The sequence below is a fragment of the Microplitis demolitor genome, chromosome 6, assembly GCF_026212275.2.
Source record: "Microplitis demolitor isolate Queensland-Clemson2020A chromosome 6, iyMicDemo2.1a, whole genome shotgun sequence".
NCBI classification, from domain to species: Eukaryota; Metazoa; Arthropoda; class Insecta; order Hymenoptera; family Braconidae; genus Microplitis; species Microplitis demolitor.
Genome location: NC_068550.1, coordinates 9,335,524 through 9,356,375, shown reverse-complemented (window position 1 = coordinate 9,356,375; position 20,852 = coordinate 9,335,524). Strand labels below are relative to the sequence as shown.

The 20,852-nt window shown below is 29.4% G+C and overlaps 1 long non-coding RNA gene across 1 annotated transcript; it reads right to left on the bottom strand.

Annotated features, from left to right (window-relative positions):
* Positions 1 to 902: 902 nt before the first annotated feature.
* LOC128667960 (uncharacterized) lies at positions 903 to 16,434 on the bottom strand. The gene is made up of 3 exons (XR_008403851.1): positions 16,288 to 16,434; positions 1,812 to 2,047; positions 903 to 1,161 (listed from the first exon to the last, which is right to left on the bottom strand). It is a non-coding gene; the product is annotated as an uncharacterized LOC128667960 (long non-coding RNA).
* Positions 16,435 to 20,852: the final 4,418 nt, after the last annotated feature.

Genomic DNA, 20,852 nt, shown 5'->3' with positions numbered 1-20,852 from the left:
ATGAATCATGCACGGTCAAACATTGTAAATAATTTAATCAAAATTTATGATTAAAATCTCCGATTGAACCGATTGAATTCGATTAAAATCCGGTCAAGCTTCAATCGGATTTGATTGAGGTTTTTAATTAAAGATAATCGTATATTTTTTATGGATAACTCCGAATAATTAAATCATTTATTATTATTATATTATTTTTATTTTGACGATAGTAGTTAAAATCATCAGTTTTAAATCGATAATCAAAGATATTTAATTTATAATTTTTGGTTTAATTAATAACGAAAATCAATCTTTTTTTTCCGAAAAATAATTCATATAAATTGAATTAAAAATTATTTTTTCGAATTAATTAAAGAATTGATATAATAAATTCTTGCCAAATTGATAATGAAAGTCTATATAATTGCTTTTTTTTTTTAATTAATAATTAAGATTAATGTAATTTGTAAATTTGCTCGTAATTGATAACTACGATTCTTTTTATTCATTATTCAGAAAAGATTTAATAACCAATTCAAGATCGAGTTCAAATAATATTTCATTTTTTATAACCCTAAGATTTCAAAGGATGTTAAAAATCGTCGTAAACTGAATAAGATAGTTCAGCCTAGTGGAGAGTGGATGTGCTTCCTAACATGACGGTCGTGGGTTCGAGACCCGTCAACATTGAAAAAAAATTTTTATCTTTTGTAGATAAAATAGAGTACCACCTAAAAAACAAGAAAAAAAACATTTCTGGATTTTGAACCTATTTGATTACACTAAATTTTTTTATAAGTAATGAACATAAATCAAAATTACACTTCACATAACTATTGGATGCAAAGGAAAAAATAAAATTTTCAATACTTTTTATCTTAAAATGAAAGTCATTAACATTTTTCGACTGACGCTTTTGATTGTTGAAATAGTTTAACAAAAAGAATAATGCCTAATCATTCTTATAAAAGTGATTCTAGAATGTTAAAAAAACATACTTTCTTTATAAAATTTTGTATAAATACATGTATATATGTTGTAGATTCGAAGGAAAGCCACTCCTTATTTGTTACGCTTATCCACCTCCAACACCTCGGTCTGCTCAACTGACTTTTCTACGATATCCCAACTCCTTTTTGCAGCGTTAGCACATATATACATGTACATTCAAAGACAAACCTATAAAACGAAAAATACTCTGTTATGTTCGTTTTCCAGTGAAAATTTTATTTTTATCTGTTCAACTATCGGTAGCTCTTTCGTTGAGATTCGTATACTACTGTATAAGCTGACCGTCGATGTTGAGTCAATATATTGTAGTGAGTTTCTATAATTTTAGATAAAAATATAACCTTTTGATACTTTTTTTTTATGGTTATATTTTTTCGAAAAAAGCTATACTTAAATAAATACAATGTTTTATTAAGCGCATGCCTGATTATCGCGCCTTAACATATTTGCAAAACTAACCCTAAATGGCCGTTTACCGATCGGTGGTTCATAATGTGTCGGAAAATAAATATTAGTTTTCTACTGTTCTAACATGAATTAGTAAAAATTTCATTAATTACGTTAGTGAAGCTATACCCACTTCATAGTCGGTGTATTTAAACACCAATTGAATGAATTCTCATTAATAAACTAGCGACATTTTACTAATTTTCACAAGTGAAAATGTTATGCACGTCTTAATTTGTTTAATTCACAATTTCACTAGTCCAATTCCACTAATAAATTTGATGTTATTATTTTCCCTAGGAAATTAATGATTTTCACTCATAAAGTAGCGAAATTGTGAAACATGCTAAATCATAGGCAGTTATACTTACAATCCCCTGCGTGAACCTTTATGACTGATACCAAAGTATTCACATTACTCTTACGCGGCCATGTATGATCATGAAGGGTAATGCATGATTATCCGTGACTTTCTGTCTCTCGTATTAAAGATCAAATGACTTCTAGCGTTGATTATAAATAATCATATATCATCAAACTTGATCATGTACGGTCTTGCATGGGTGTATGTCACTATTCAAGTAAGTCAGTATTATTCCATTGACTTCTGTAAAAAATACATAATACTTGAATGTTATACTAGGTATAAATATAATTATGGTGTTATTTTTAACAATTTCAAAAGAAAAATTTTAAAATAAATAAAAACAAAGTATAGAACAATAATTATTTTTTTTTTGTCGACCTGTGTAATATATTTATACAAAGAATACGTCGATTGCAGCTTTACGTGATTTTCTATTTCTTCACCACGTATTCCTTGGTATTATAATATATATACTGTTACGTTCCCGTCAAATTGATTAATAAAAAAAATATTATTTATTTTATAATAATTTGGAATGAATTAATTTCAATCCGTTTGAACGGAAACATCACTGATAAGCACTTTTAGAACGTCGACGCAGTCCATCCGTAGACAAAACAAAGTGTCTACTTTGATGAGAATTGGACTGCCTCGACATTCCTATAAGGAATCTGAGATGCAACATTGTATTAATTTTATTATATATAATTATGCAGTATAAAAGGAAAATCAGTTAGTCGGAGGACTCAGCAGAGACGAGTACTCTGCTGAATCCGAATCTACCAATCTGTTTTTTTTTACATTCCAATAATTATAAAATAAACCTAGTAGTCTAAGAGCCGAACCTACTTCGACCTTCACCGATCCTGCAACCTAATGAGATATATTTTTTAAAACGCTTAGATAATAGATAAATACGCCTATAATAGCTTGCCTATCAAAATCCTGACCAAGCTATTTTGAAATAAATTAATAAAAATTAAATTTTTTTTTAATTTTTTACCGTATTTGCAACCTGCCAAATTATACTCTAACCGACAGCAAATAATGCATAGAATATGCCGCGGTAGCCTTGCCTATCCATTTATAACGTATACTTAATAATATTTTACAATATTTAATTTTGTTAAATTATTAACAACAATAATACCTGGTGATTGCCAACAATATGATCGCAGTATCACAATAAATTATATAAACTGAATTGACCAAAAATAAATATAATTTAGCTTAATTAATAATCTTGATTTAATATTAAGTAAAAAAAATAATTATTTAATTATTTAAATTTTCCAAAATAAGAGTAGTACATAATATCAATCTTTTTATTTCCTTTTTAATTTATCTCTCAACACTCATGAGAGAGAGAAAGACACGGGATTTATCCTCACTCACACTCAAAATAATAAATTCCTCTGTATTAAAATACTTTATAATTTTAAAATAAAAATTTCAATAATGATTTTGACCGCTGGGGTGAACAAATAAATCGAAAGTGGGAAAAAGTAAAGTTACTTAATTATTTTAAATGATAATAAATATAAATAATAATAAATATATATAATAATGCTTAATAATTTTTACAAATATTTCGAGTGAGAACACAAAAATAATTTTCAATACTTTGGGAATTTTTTACCCAAGTGATGATGTCAGTACTTGAGGAATTGGCTCAGGTACTGTATGTGCACTATAGATATCTATATCTACCGGCTACGTACCCTGATTAAACAAAACGATTTGTGACGATTAAAACTGTTTTAATCGTTTTAAATCGTCGTGAATCGTCAGTTGATTATTAAAGAAGATTAAAAACGATTAAATTTTTAATCGTTTTTAATCGTGGTGAATCGTCAACTAACGATTCAAGAGAATTTAAAACGATTAAGTTTTTGATAGTTTTAAATCGTCGTGAATCGTCAATTGACGATTCTGCAGGATTAAAAAAGATTAAAAATTTAATCGTTTTTTATCTTTTTTAATAATTAATAGACGATTCGTGACGATTAAAAATTTCAAGTCGTTATTAATCGTTTTTAATCTTCATTCGGAAACAGAAATTATAATATTCTTTTACGATTAAAGATGATTCATCCCAGATAGGAAAGTACGACGGGCCCAGGCTTGGCTCAGGCTTGGCTCAGGCTTGGTTCAACTATGTTGAACTCTGGACCAAGCTTGTAAGCCAGCCTTGTTCCAGCCTTGGTAGAGGTCTGGAATGATAACTGGGTGCCAAGCCTGGTTGCCAGCCCTGACCCATGCTTGCTTGCCAGACCTGGCCCATGCTTGGTTGCCAGACTTGGCCCATGCATCGAAAAAACACATAAATTCAATTAAAAAAAAAAATTTATTATTATTAAAGTACTAGAGTTTGTGATCATTAACGTTTAAACTATTTAAGTGAAGTAAATAACGTGAAAAAAACTCGGTGAAAATTCTGCTGGGCTCTGGGCGCGAACTGCCGTCCTTCTGATTGCCGGGTTTGAACGCTGGCTACTGGACGAACCTACTAACGTTCAATTGAAACTTTTATATGTTCTACTTGTTCATTTTACTACAACCACTCGTTTTTATGAAATATAAAGAGCAATTTAATTTGTATTTTCGATTAAGAAAGAAAAAAATAATTTCGTGTTATTTATATTATAATTACATAATTTTTTAAAATAAAATTTATTAAATTTAATTGATTATTTATCAAGAACCCAGCTTAATTATCTTACTCTACCACCATAATTCCCAAGTTAGGGTGACTCTCGGCTTGGCCAAGGCTAGGTTATCTAGTGTTAACCGATGTTAGGGTAACCATCCAACGGCCGAGGCTAGGTTATTCAATCTTGGCCCATGTTAGGGTGACTCTAGGGTTGGCCAAAGCTAGGGTATTCAGTCTTGGGACAAGCCTGGGTAATCATTGGAATGGTCAATACTAATTAACCAGTTATGGCCCAGGCATGGGACAGTATAGGTTTGCCAAGACGGGCTTCCCAATAATGTCCCAGGCATGGCCCCGTCGTTCAACTCGGGGGCTTCCTGTATGGGTAGAAGTTATTCATAGCTGGGTCCTAGCTAGGGTCTACCGTGGAAACCCAGAGCTCGGTGAACTAGTTCTGGTTCAAGCTTGGGCCAATATTGAAGAGCTAGAGCAGGGTTACCTATGACTGGGTCTCGTTTGGGGCCAACAGCGGAAAGCCAGCGCTAGGTTGCCCACGACTGGGCCTTAGCTAGGGCCGACACTAGGAAGCCAGAGCTGGGCTTACTAGTTCTGGTTTAATCTCGGGCCAAGGATGGAAAGCCAGCGCTAGGTTGCCCACGACTGGACCTAAGCTAGGGCCGACATTGGGAAGCCAGAGCTAGGTTGCCCAGTCCTGGGCCTTAGCTAGGGCCGACACTGGGGAGCCAGAGCTGGGTTACCCAGTCCTGGTCCGTGCTTGGCCCCGTTGTCAGAGCTTGTAAGTTCCTACATGGGATGACGATTAAAAATTTCAAATTGTCATGAATCGTTTTCAATCGTAAAATAATATTGTAATTTCTGGTTCCGATTGAAGATTAAAAACGATTCATGACGATTAAAATTTTTAATCGTCATGAATCGTTTTAAATCGTAAAATAATAAATCGTCTTTTGACGATTTAGGACGATTAAATCTGAAACTCCATGACGATTATGACGATTAAAGACGATTAATGATGATTTAATTTTTAATCGTCTTTAATCGTCACAAATCGTATGGTTTAATCAGGGTATATCAACGTAGTATCTGCGTTGTAAATATATATATATACATATGTGTATATCTGGATATATTTAACAATATAAAAAGAGAATTATCCAACGATAATTATCAATAATTATTTATAATATAAATCATGTATCATTCAGTAATCAATTATTAACAACCTAATTTCACTCGCTGCGGCGACCAACAACTACCGGGGGAGGTTATCACGTGAAAAATATATGCCATGAAAGAAATCCAAAGTACTTACTCTAAATTAACACTCCAGACAACCAAAATAATATGAGCTGGAACAAATATATCAGCTAATTCACCCGGTGAACTTTAATAACTATACTCTTTTTCCAACAAAATAATATAAATGCCGGGATGTACAAAGGACAGCATCCACACACAATGCTAGCCCGTATCTTTCTAATTTAATTCCCTATCCTCCACCTGTTGGTCGTCGCCCACGTGACGCACCCATCGCCCTTAATTACTATTATGATTATCTTTACTAGCCCTGGTCCTAGTTTTAAATTAAAAATTATAAATTATAAAGATAATTTCTGGACACCTGAATGATACATGAATAATTATTTAAATATATGAACTATTTATTCATACTATCTACATATTTTTATTCTATCCAATAACTGAAATAATAATCATTTAAAAATCATAAAATTGACGTCGGAAATATAGCCAAGGTATTGATTTTCCCCTACCCGGCGGTCAATCTTTTTCCAAACCACAACTGACATCCTTAGTCGGATGGCAAGTTTAAATAAAATAATATGTTAAACAAATGTTGGGGCATAATGTTACGCTGGATTATGCATCCCAACTGTTTCAAAATCATAAACAAATACTTAAAAATAACGAAAATCAATTGTTTGTATTTTTAAATTATAAATTAAAATTATTTTGCACATGTGCTCTCTCATACGCCGCGCGCATGCGCTAGCACTGTGTACGGACTGCCGTCTCCATCGGCGAAATGGCGGAATGCCCGCGTAACGATTCAAATTTAAACGTAAAATTAAAATATTTAACTTACAACTAACTAAAACTAAATAATTTGAATCGTTACGTGACACATTTTTTGACCAAACTACCTGGCAAGCGGGTATAAACAGGTAAGTCAATATAAAAAAACTCCACCGATCTATGAACCGCTTGAATTTTATACCAAAATGTAGTTAATTTTATAACAATCACGATGGTATAGGATTGCCTACGAAAACCTGGTCATTAATATCCATTGTCAGGCTTTGAAGTTTAAAAATCGGAGCAAACAGTGGTGCGCGAGAGAGAAAGTCGAGCGGCAAAAGTCCGTGCGTTGGAAGAAGACATACCATGACAGTTATGCGCGCTATATTCCCGAGATGTAGTCTACTGCGCATGCTCTGTCTCATACTTCTTAGTATTACTCGGAATTATTTTGGAGCAATCGACAATAAAATTTATTTATTTCATAAATATAGATTATTTTACTTATATTTATAATTATATTAATTATAATAATGTTAGTATAGGCATAATAAAAAATATATCCTAATTATAAATGAGAATATATATATTCAGTTTTTATAATTTAACTTTTAACTAAGAAAACTATAGTATAAGCAAAGGAAATAGAAAATTAATGAAGAAACAAAAAATAAAATAGTATTCATTACATTTGTAATTTGTAAAAATATTTATTAAATATTATTTTATTATTTTTTTTTTTTTTTCATTAATTTTCTATTTCCTTTGCTTATACTATAGTTTTCTTAGTTAAAAGTTAAATTATAAAAACTGAATATATATATTCTCATTTATAATTAGGATATATTTTTTATTATGCCTATACTAACATTATTATAATTAATATAATTATAAATATAAGTAAAATAATCTATATTTATAAAATAAATAAATTTTATTGTCGATTGCTCCAAAATAATTCCGAGTAATACTAAGAAGTATGAGACAGAGCATGCGCAGTAGCCTACATCTCGGGAATATAGCGCGCACAACTGTCATGTTATGTCTTCTTCCAACGCACGGACTTTTGCCGCTCGACTTTCTCTCTCGCGCACCACTGTTTGCTCCGATTTTTAAACTTCAAAGCCTGATAATGGATATTAATGACCGGGTTTTCGTAGGCAATCCTATACCATCGTGATTGTTATAAAATTAACTACATTTTGGTATAAAATTCAAGCGGTTCATAGATCGGTGGAGTTTTTTTATATTGACTTACCTGTTTATACCTGCTTGCCAGATAGTTTGGTCAAAAAATGGATCGGCAAGGCTACCGCGGCATATTCTATGCATTATTTGCTGTCGGTTAGAGTATAATTTGGCAGGTTGCAAGTACGGTAAAAAATTAAAACAAATTTAATTTTTATTATCACCCCAATAATTTCACCTACACTATGACCTATCCATAGCCCTATTAAGACCCACACTGTGAAAAATTTCCAACAAATTTTACTATGGGTGCATTGTAACCCTGGACCATAAGAAAACTGGTACAAAATTTACAAGTGTTCCATAGTAAGCGGTATGCGTAGACGACACGATTGGGACCTATGCGCATACGTTTACTATGGGACACTTGTAAATTTTGTACCAGTTTTCTTATGGTCCAGGGTTACAATGCACCCATAGTAAAATTTAATGGAAATTTTTCACAGTGCAGGGGCGAGCGCTTACTAGCAGTTCCACCCTGTCCTGTGACCCTGAGCGCTCAACAGCAGTTCGGATTTCCTGCCGATTTTCCTTCCACTCACCTGCTACTATAAATATAATTATATGGAGGATTAAGGCAGTTATGGCATCAAGAGACATTTCAAATCGCAAAAAATAATTAAAGTTAATAGTTAATAAAATAATCGACGACCACGGCCCACCAGGGGTCTACAGACACTCTAACGAGGCCATACCTGGATTTAATTTAATAATCAAAAATTATTTTTATTTTTAATTAATTTGGAGTAATTTCCCAAAACGTAACAATACTATTTACAATAACGCGGCCCTATAATTAGTTCAACGCAATGTATAGCATCAAAGACTTTGAATTGGAAGGATGTAGATTTGAGCTCAGCAGTTACCGAGATTTTTTCATCAATCATAATCATGTATACTTGCTCTAACTAATGCTTTTAATACATTAGATTACATTTCAGATCTCATTAAAATTTTCATACTTTTTCGCAATATAATTTTTTTTTTTTCTGATTGAATCAGTGGATTCTCATATTCCCTTATCAAATCAGTGAATTATAATATTCACACATTCATTTATTGATCCAGGAAAAAAAAAATTTATATTATTGTATATAATTATATCTAAATGGCTATATATAATTTTATATTTTTATACATCGATTTTGGCACGATATAATTTTATCTAATTATATATATAAATATATAATTATATATACTTTTATTAAGTTATATATACAATAACTGCTATGAATAAAAAAAAAAACTCGTCGACTCGAACTCAAACCTTTCTGTTTCTAAGTCTGATGTACTAACCACTGTGCTGAAGCACACACTGGAAAGAATGAGTTAATTGTATCAATTTGGATACAATCAACTTTAGAAAATTGAAGACATCAATAAATAATTGATTCTATTATTTGTATTTTATTCAATTATGTTATTGTTTATAGGGTAAAGAGACCAATAGCAGTATACCTACTGATAGCGGAGCGATAATTCCTTCTTTTAGCAAATTAAAAAAAAAAAAATGAGAAGTTAAAATCTTTTAAACTTAACTAAAATATTTTTTTAATTTTATATCTCAGTTTTTTATAACATAATTCATTATTAAAACCTCGAAATTTTTTAGCTGTCATCCCGTTTTGGGTCTTGTTAGTCTATTTCTAAGAATTTAAAAAAAAGTTTTTCTTTATAATATTTATGAATGCGGTAATTGAAAAATTTTATAGTTTTATAAATTGTTTTATAAATTATTTTGCAGTTTTTATAAATAGTCTTGCGTTGTTTGGTCGTATTTAAATTATTTCACAAAATATTATGATCCACACATCCGCATAGCTTGATATTCACTCAAAAATCGCCATTCCATAAAATTTTTTAAAACTTAATTGTATAAAATTTTTTATAATTATACATAATTTTTCGACCGAATATTGCTTGATTAATCTATTCTATTCTAATCTTATATAATATCTCAAGAGTTAAGATATACTCTTTATTAAGATACGCTGAGGGCGCTCACACGCGCTAGCAGAACATAATGAAATTAAAACAAAAAGAAACTGCCCACCTGTTTAAAAGATCAGGTAAATCAGCATCCATTTTTATTAATCAGTGTCAGTGCGATAATCATTTATAAATGTGTAGTGTTTTTAGTTAAATAAAAAATACTAAAAGTGAATTTTAATAATCTATTGAGACCAATAAAAGCCTACCTTTCGTGAGAAGGATACGCAATAATTTCAAAAAGAAAATGAGAGTGAATAAAATACTAATGTGTAAAAAAACATGCACTTTCCTCAAATAGTTTTACGATTAATTGAAGATTTTATAATTTTGATTTAATCCAATATGTTTTCAACGGAATATTCGAATAATTAATTTAAATATAAACTTATTTGATTTAAGTACCATACACTGATAGAAATTTTCTATTGACTCAAGAAATATTTTCTTGAGCCAAGAATTTATTTCTGTAGAAAATCAATTGTCTTGCTTAAAAACGGTTTTCAGATAATTTTGTCCCAGCTTTTCTCTGAAATAAAAGCTCTTAACGCAAAATAAAGACACAGACCCGATGCTTTACTCTATGAACTAGCGAAGTGCACTTGAATTTTTTGATAACTTTCATTTGTTTACGAGAAAAGCTGGGATAAAGTTCCTATTTAATGTACAAGTGCAACAGAGATAGTACCGTTTATCCAGTTGAGTGCGAATAGAGAAACAAATGAAAACGCGTCTTAAAGAAATTCTTGTCTTGATTTAGATTTTCTTGGCTCTAAAGATTTTGTATCTTTGGTAAATAACTCTCGTGTCTTGACCCGAAACTACATTCCCAGTAAACACATTTACGTAAATTTGACGTCAGAGTGACGTTACGGTATGTCATCATTTACGTAAGATATAAGTCATGAGAATGAGTCAGGTGTGCCCGGGTAAAAAAAATTATATATAAGTCAATATAATCATATATAATTCTATATAATTATATATGATTTATATAGAGTTATATATAATTATACAGAAGTATATATAATTCTACCGAATTATATATAATTATATATAATTGCATATAATTATATATGCTCGTCTGTGATTTTTTTCTCAGCGTTGTATATAATTATATATAAAAACATATAATTCTATATGAATTATACATAATTCTATATAAAAATATAAAAGAAAGAAATATAACTTGGGAGTGAATATATATGTAAGCATGGGTGTTTCAAAAAAAAAAAAAATTTCTTTTGTGGTGTCCAAAAATTGAAAGTATAAATAAAAATAAAAATTTTTGTACCAATCCGGGTTCTTAATGATCATATTGAGGTTTGCCTCAATCTATTTTTCTATTTTCCGTTTAAATAACACGGGAAAACAAAATATTTTTTTTTTTTTTAATTTTTAAGCTCACAAACCAATCAACGGATTTTTATGCACAATTAATGTTTTCGTAGGAAATTGAACGCTCTACAAAAAAAGTCTTATCATTTTTTGATAAATCCCACTGTTCAAAAGTTGTTTAAGCTTCAATTCAAATTTATAGTAAATTTTGAGATTTTTTTTACTTTTATGGTGAAAGTATCAGTCTTATCAAAAAATGTGATGGGAACATTTTAGTAGATAATTTTATTCCTTACAAATTGTTACGGATAAAGTTTCTCGAAATTCCGCATTGTTCACAAGTTATTTGCATTTCAATGTCAAGCTCTTAAGAAAATAGATTTCTGATTGATTTTAAGAGCTTGACATTGAAATGAAAATGACTTGTGAACAATGCGGAATTTCGAAAAACTTTATTTGTAATCATTTGTAAGGAATAAAATTATTTACAAAACAGTTCCTACGATATTTTTTGATAAGACTGATACATTCGCTGGAAAAGTAAAAAAATCTTAAAATTTACTATAAATTTGACTTGAAGCTTAAATAACTTTCGAACAGTGTGATTTATCAAAAAACGATATGAGACTTTTTTTGTAGAGCGTTCAATTTCCTACGAAAACATTTATTGTGCATAAAAATCCGTAATTGGTTTGTGAGGTAGAAAATTAAAAAAAAAAAAAATATTTTTTCTTCCCGTGTTATTTAAACGGAAAATAGAAAAATGGATTAAGGCAAACCTTAATATCATTATTAAGAGCCCAGATTGGTACCAAAATTTTTATTTTTATTTATACTTCAAATTTTTGCATACAACAAAAAAAAAATTTTTTTTTTTTAACCTCTTATGAGCTCAAAAGTTACTTTATATTACTAAAGAAATTCTCACTAAATTTCAGCCAGATATCTTTAAAATTAAGCTATCACAAATGGAGGCCTCCTTTCCCATTTAAAATACACGCGAAAAATTTTCATTTTAATTTTTCGTTATTAAGACTGTGAAAAAATTTTGTTTTTAAATTCAACCTGGTATCATTTCGTAGGAAATTAATTCTCAACACAAAAGTGCTTATGCATTATGTACGTCAAACAAACTGGGAAAAAGTTACAGGGCTTCAAAGATCGACAGAAATTTAGTCTCCTCAGTGTTAAATTATTTTTTGTTATTTTTTATTTTTATTCAATCAAAAAAAATTTTTTTCAAATAACGACAAGCATAGTCTTGTAGGAAATTTAATTTCCTACAAAAATTACTTGATATCATACATACGTTAAATGAATGAAAAAAAAGTAACAGAGATTAAAATGTTAACGAAAAATCAATTTTTTAAAATATTAATTTTCTGAACTTAAATGTCAACGAAAAGTGAACTTGATTTTTCGTTGATATTTAAAACCCTTTAATTTCTTTCGCATTCATTTGACGTATATATGATATCGAATACTTATGGTAGGAAATTAAATTTCCTACAAGATCGTGCTTGTTATTATTTGAAAAAAAAATTTTCCGATAGAATAAAAATGAAAAATAGCAAAAAATAATCTAACACAGGAAACTAAATTTTTGTCGATGTTTGACGCCCCGTAACTTTTTCCCAGTTGGTTTTGAAGTACAAATTGCATCAGCACTTTTTGGAGAGAATTTGATTTCCTACGAAATTATACCAGGCGGAATTTAAAAAAAAAAAATTTCATAGTCTTAGTAACGAAAAACTAAAATAAAAAATTTCCGTGTGTATTTTAAATGGGAAAGGGGACCCCCATTCGTGATAGTTCAAGTCTAAAGATATCTGGCTAAAATTTAGTGAAGGTTTTTTTTATAATATAAAGTAACTTTTGGACCCATGAGAGTTTAAAAACAAAGTATTTGTTTTTTTTTTTTGGGACACCCCAATATATATGTACGTAGGAGAGGGAAGTCACCGGTGCTACAAGCAACAGCGGAAGTAGTTCGGTGCTCGCCATGAGATCGCGCCTACCACTTGTAGTGTCCCTAGTAAGAAACTTATTTCAGAACTGTTAAATTCCAAACTTGAGACTATTTCGGCCCGGATACTCCTCCGTTATTTGGCAAAGTGAAAAGTACCTTTTTTGATGGTAATATAGTACATTCTATATTACATAATGACAAAAATATTTATTTTCAATGTTTCCATAAATAATTTTTCTTAGAAATTAAACTTGGACTTCCAAAAAAAAATGACTTAAATAAAACGTATAGAGCCTCTACTATTCAAAAATTCACAATTTATTAAAAAAATTGCATAGGAATTCAATTATATATAGTTCTACACAATTATATATAATCATATATAGTTATATATAATTATATATAATTATATAGGGCCATTTTTTCATATATAATTACACATAATTATATATAATTTTTTTTACCCGGGATGACTCATTATTTCCTTTTTTTTACGTAAGATTATGATGTAAAACTAATGACGTATACATGACGTAAATGTGATGTTTGTGTGACATTTCATGACATCAGTATGACATATGGGTGATGTCATAATCATCAATCAGGAAAAAATATTAAAAAAAAAAAAAAAATTAAATTCCAAATTTTTGATTTGATTATTCCCGCGCGAACACATTACGAATTCAGAAACAAGATTCGAGATAGCAGTAAATTACGAAAAAATCCTGGGTATTTGCTGGGTTCGAACACGGCTCTTCTTGGCTGGCAGTCCTAAACGTTGCTGACGGGTCACATCACGAGAGTTCAAGTCTTGTGCTTAATTGATGTATTTAGAGTGAAATGCCGGTAAAGACAGAGTTCATCAGTTTTCATGATGGATTTTTATAAAATTTAAAATAACTCCATGAATTTATAAATGATAATTTTAAAAAATTATATAAAATTTTATTAAGTTTCTTTAAATATTTTAATTTTCTGTGGTGATGTGAGATTTAAAAAATCTTCAGAAAGATTGAAGATTTCAGTTCATTTGAATCTTTTTTAATTCTACACTCGATCCGAAATATTGAACTATTTAGGTATTGAGAAGGATTCAGAAAGATTCAAAAATGTCAATTCATTTTAATTTTTTTTCAATCCTACACGTGACCCGAAATATGAAATTATTTTGTTATTGAAAAGTATTCAGAAAGATTGAAAATTTCAATTCATTTGAATCTTTTTCAATCTCACTCTTAACCCGAAATATGGAACTATTTTGGTATTGAGAAAGATTAAAAAAGATTAAAAAATTTCAATTCATTTGAATTCTTTTCAATCCCACACGTGACCCGAAATGTGGTATTATTTTGGTATTGAAAAGTATTCAGAAAGATTAAATATATCAACTCTTTTGAATCTTTTTCAATTCCTCGGAAGTTTAGAAACTCTCATATAATTTTTGGATTCAATACAATTGAAAAGAATTAATTTTAGGCCCAGATGAAAATCTGGTAGTATAGAAAGTATTCAAAAGTATTCAATTCTCATCTTTTTCAATCGTTTTCAATGAGTATTTCTAATCACGGCGAACTTTAAACTTTTGGTTCAAGTAATAATTCCTTGATGGAAGATGTTTTTAAAGTAATGAAAAAAAAAATTTTTTTTTAAATAAATTTCTACTTTAACATATCTGAAGTAAATGAATGTAGTCCTAAAAATCACTTTAAAATTTTGTATTTTTAAAATAAAAAAAATTTTTTTTTCAAGCTGAGTAAAATGATATCTTGATTTAAAAATCGCGCCATTCTCGAAACAAGTCAGTAATGTCTTAAACCTACATTTTGCCTATCTTAATCCAAGAGCAAAAAATTCTTAAGGGAAATATATTAAAATTTTATAACATATACCTACTGAATTTTCGCGACGGAGACGCGAAACCTTTCAATATAGCGTATGAGGTCGCCCACGCGTGATAATAATAATTATAATAAATAATAATAAACGATATTAAATACTGAGATTGAATTAAAATAAAATAAAAATTTTAAGCAATTATTAAATTATAAACAATAAATATTAGTCGTGCCTGGACCAGCTTCTTAGGCTGGGTTAGTGCACGCAGGCGCCAGACTGTTTATTTAAAACGGACAAAATTTTATTCAGGGGGAAAATCTACGAGGGAAAATCCGAGCAAGTGACTTGTAACGAAGCGGACAAACAATCGAGAGAAATAAAATGAATAATAAAAAAAAAGAAAAATAGTAAATATATAATAAATAATTATTTTCAAATAATAAATAAGATCAGGAAAAATTAAAATTTAGCAGTAGGAAAAGATCCAGGGAACATAAATATTAAATTTTCCCTGACAGCTGTTGGTTTTCGAGTTTTAATTTATATAGACAATATAAAATTTAATAATATTTTACACAATATTTAATTCAGTTAAATTAATAACAACAATGATACCTGGTAATTGTCAAAAAAAAATTAATATAACTACTAAATATTCTCAATTTTCATATTAAATAAAAGAAACAAATTATCTCATCTGAATGTTTCTAATTAATAAATAATAACAATATTTTTACTTTATTTCATTTTATCTCTCAACACGTTTGAGAGAGAGAAAGATACGGGATTTTTCCTCACTCACACTCAGAATGATAAATTCCTCGGTATTAAACAAATTTATAAATTTTTAAAATATAAAGTTAAATTATAATTTTAGTATAAACATCTCATTCATAATTTTTGACCGCTGGGGTACACATAAAGAAATAAATCAAAATGAAAAAAAAATATAAAGTTACTCAATTGTTTTAAATAATAATAAATATAAATTATAATAAATACATATAATAATGCTTGATATTTTTCTTACAAATATCCCGAGTGAGAATTTTTCTCACTCAGGCGATGATGTCAGTACTTGAGGAATTTACTCAAGTACTGTATGCTCTCTATAGCTATATATACTATAGGTGTATATATAGGTATACCGGCAACGCTTCACCACGCTGCACTCAACTCAAATATACCCATATATGCGCAAAAGTATCAGAATATATCCACCAATGATAAATAATGATAATAATTAACGATAATTATAAACAATGCAAATCATATATCATCCAGTATCAATTATTAATAAATTAATTTCCCTCGCCGCGGCGACCAACAACTACCGGGGGAGGTTATCACGTGAGAAAATATGCCGTGAAAGAAATTCAAAGTACTTACTCAAAATTTCTCCAATGACTCAAAATAATATATATTGAATTAAATATATCAGTTAATTCACCCGGTGAACTTCAATAATTATTTTCTCGTTTTCCAAAATAAATAATTAATACACGGTTTACAATTGAAAACTGCGCCTACACACAATGCTAGTCCGTATCTTTCTAAATTAATTATCTCAACCTCCACCTGTTGGTCGTCGCACACGTGGCACCACCGTCGCCCTTAATTACTATTATAATTATTTCTAGTAGCCCTGGGCCTAGTATTAAATTAAAATATAAAATATAAAAATAATTCTTCAGTATCTGAATGACACTTGATTAATTAATTAAATAAATGAACTATTTATGTATAACTTATTCCTATTTTTATTTTACCCGGTACTGAAATAATAATTATTTAAAAATTATTAACTTGACATCGGAATTTTAGCCGAGGTATCGATTTACAGTTACCCGGCGGTCAATATTTTCAACTAACTGACATCCTTAGTCGGATGACAAGTTTCAATAAAATAATACATTAAACAAATGTTGAGGCACAATGTTACACTAGATTATGCCTCCCAACTATTCCAAAATCATAAACAAAAACTTATATTATACAAAAATCAATTATTTGCATTTTTAAATTAAAAATTAAAATTCATTCACACATGTGCTCTCTCTCATACGCAGCGCGCATGCGCTTGCACCGTGCACGGACCGCTGTCTCCATTGGCGAAACTGCGGAATGCCCGCGTAACGACTCAAATTCAAATATAAAATTAAAATATTCAACTTACAACTAAATAAAAATTAAATAATTTGAATTGTTACGTGACAATTTTGTTTCGAAACAAAAAAGGCTTCATCGAAGAATAAAATTCTCAAACGAATAATTTTTTTTCTCTATCCGAGAATTTCAATTTTTTGGTTCAAAGACTTATTTCTTGAATTAAAACAATTAAAAATTTTGAAACAAGAACCACATTTTGAAGAAAAAATTTTTCTTGAATCAAGATAGTTTTTCTATTAATGTATTATTCAATTTAAGAATTCTACTTCTTCATTCAAATATCAATATCTTAACTATTAGGTAGATTTTTTTAAAAATCTAGATTTTGTATTTGTCTTCATGGTTGATATTTTAAGGAATTTTGTCATAACCTATCATAATTAACTAAGTAAAGTTCGAAAATACCATTAGTTGAAAAATTTATATATGTATAAGTATATATATATATATATATATATATATATATATATAACCAAGTTTTGAGGACACGATTGCGTCTACAATTCTTATCAGATCTTAATGAAATTTTCACATTTATTCTATGGGAAATTATCACGGTTAAGTTCGAAGATGGGCTAAATTTGACAATTAGTTTATAAGTTATGGCTATTTTAAATTTACACGATTTTTAGAAAAAATCAGTTTTTATCCACTTTCAAGTTCATATAATTTTAAAACTAATACTAATAGACAATCCCCGTAAAAATTATCTGAAAGGTGGATTCGTAAGCTTTAATTTATGACCTTAACTTTTATGTTTTGACCATTTCTTCTAATAACTTGATAGCCTCGAAAATTTTAATAGAATCAAAAAAATGTTGAAAATATAGTTTTCATTCCATATAAATCATGCATTTCCCTTTATAATCCAGTTTTATCAGTTGTATTTTATTGTAAACAAAATAACCTGTAAATTTCATAGCTATTTTATACTTTAAGAGTATTTCTTTTATTATTTATGATGTATCAAATGTACCTCTACGCCCTATGATTATTACTGGTCTTGTCATTACGATAGCATCCACAGTTCTTATCGGATCTCAATGAAATTTTCTATACTTATTCTATAGGTGATTACCTTAATCAAATTTAAAGATGAGCTAAATCGGTCGATTAGTTTTGAAGTAATGGCTGTTTGAAATTTTCACGATTTGTCGAAAAAATTAGTTTTCATTTACAATTGAAGTTCATATAACATTAAAACTAAAACTGATAAACCATTTCAGTAAAAAGTATCTTAAAACTTGTTTAGTAAGCTTTAATTTTCGACCTTAAACTTTATGTTTTGACCATTTATTCCAATAATTTGATAGCCTTAAAAATTTTAATAGAATCGAAAAATGTGGAAAATATAATGTTCATTACACATGACTTATGCATTTCCCATTATAATGTAATTTTGTCAGTTGTATCTTATTGTGAACAAAATAACCTGTAAATTTCACAGCTATTTTATAGTTTAAAAGAATTTCTTTTATTATTTATGACATTTCAATCGTACCTGTATGTCCTATCACTAACTGGTCTTGCCATTGTAATAGCGATTACAATTATAATCTCATACTAATTAAATTTTCTATAGTTTGCTAACGTGAAGGTTAGTTTGGTATATTACTTATATAATGTTTTGTCAAACCAACTATCTGAAGTTCTCTATAGAAAATAGTCGTTGTCTTTTTTTACCCCCACTCTTCAAAAACGAGCCTAATTTCATATCATGACAATACATCAACATGCATCACAAGATATGCATGAAACTTTTTATATAGATAAATTGAAAAATGTACCTACCATTTCGGCTGCCGAATGGCCTTTTTAATATATATAGAGTTGCGCTAACAGTGAAGGATATTAGTAATTAATAATTTAGTGCTAGACTTAAATACTAGTATCTGAACAATCAATATATGTAAAGTTGTGCCAAGAATATTCGATTATTTAAAATGAATATATTGTTTATTCATAATGAACGCAAATCTAATTCTGCATAGTTAACTCTACCATTTATTTGCATTAAAGAAAATATATTAACTATAAATATATCATTTTTTCAGTGCACTTTCTTTTTTTTTTATATGAAAAAAGTTATTAAGTTATATCAAATACTACAGAGTTAGTTCAAACGACTTGGTACTTTCCCTCAAGAAACTCACTTGAAGCAAGAGATACGGTTAAACGTAGAGGGTGGTAGACTCAGCTGCTTTACGCGCTTGGCTGTATCCAAACGCACGGAGTACTTGAGCCAAACGAATCTGGTTTTACGTCAGGAATCTTTTTTTACAGTGTAAAAAAGGTGCTACAGTTCGTTTTAATATTGCGCATTTATTTTTTCTAGTATTCTATAGTTGACTACCAACTTAATTAACTATTGGCTGTTGTAGAATTCAGTAGTGAGTAAACCTAGTTCACTGGTAATATGTTCTATGGTAAAGCTCAATGGGTAGGGAAAGTAAAAAAATGTAAAATTTTCACCATGTATAAGTCGTTTATTTTTGCGCCAAAATTGATTTATTTTTTATCATTAAATTATATAAAATAAAAATTTCGACTTAAAAAAACAAATAATTGAAACATATTCTTAAACAGTTGTTCTTTCATCTATAAATAAATTTGTGAAGATTAAAAATTTATGCAACTTCTTTACTCTTAATTAAAAATCTTAACTCTAGCAATTCAACCTCAATAAAAATTAAACTATACCATAAAACCTGATTGTCATCTTGTGTAATAAAAAAAAAAGTTCTCTCATCACAACAAAATTATTCTTCGTAATCCCAAAATACCTTACATAAATCAAAAATACTCTTCGTAGTGAATAGTGACTAAAAAAATACCAGAATCTCCGTAAAAGTTATTTTTGTTTTTTTTTTCATTTAATTTCAGACTCCTCAGCACATTAAAACAAAATAAATAATAATAATCATGATGTGAACAGGAAAAGGCAAACGCATGGATCTCTAGATCTGTCGTATATACTCTAAAGCTCTTAGAACGTCTGAAGTACACGAAGAAGTCGAAACTCATGCTTTCATACCTTCTTTTTTTCCTTTTTTCGATCCCTTTAACTCTTTTTTTTATTTATCGGCCTTCACGAATCCCCTTACCCTTATCGTTCCAGCGACCGTAAATTCCTTTTGCTCTTTTCACTTTTGTACCAAAAACTTAAATCTATACATTTATATATATATATATATATATATATATATATATATATATATATATATATATATGTATATATATATATATATATATATATATATATATAATACCTAACAGTATTTTGTATCGTAGTTTCAACACATTATGTACAACATGTACTAAAATCCAACGTTTCTGGATGGTACGTAGAACATGCTGAAGTCTGGTAGCTAGAAAATGCTAAGCTACGCGGCACTGGAACGTCCGGTATGCCAGTGGTATTGCACGAAATTGCCGCACTCTGTTCATGTCATTCCACGTCTTTCGTTCATTCTACCAACGCAATTCCCTATATCTACAATATACCAACCACTACAGCCCACTATTCTATTTCCCTTTTCCTCTCAGTCTCCCTGTACTTCTACTTCTACTACTTCCTCTACCCCAATCTTTGTCTTTCTCTTGATCTCCTCGGTTTGGATGGGGAGATTCCTCTCTATCCTTACCTCCCTATCCTAGAGCCCCAGTCTTTGGTTTGAGGTAAAACTATAGGATCTTACTCATAGTATTATATCTCAGTACTTGTGGAACTCACTCTCTAAGAACTTGAATTATATTGTCAGTAGAGATGTGTCGGGCGAAAGGTT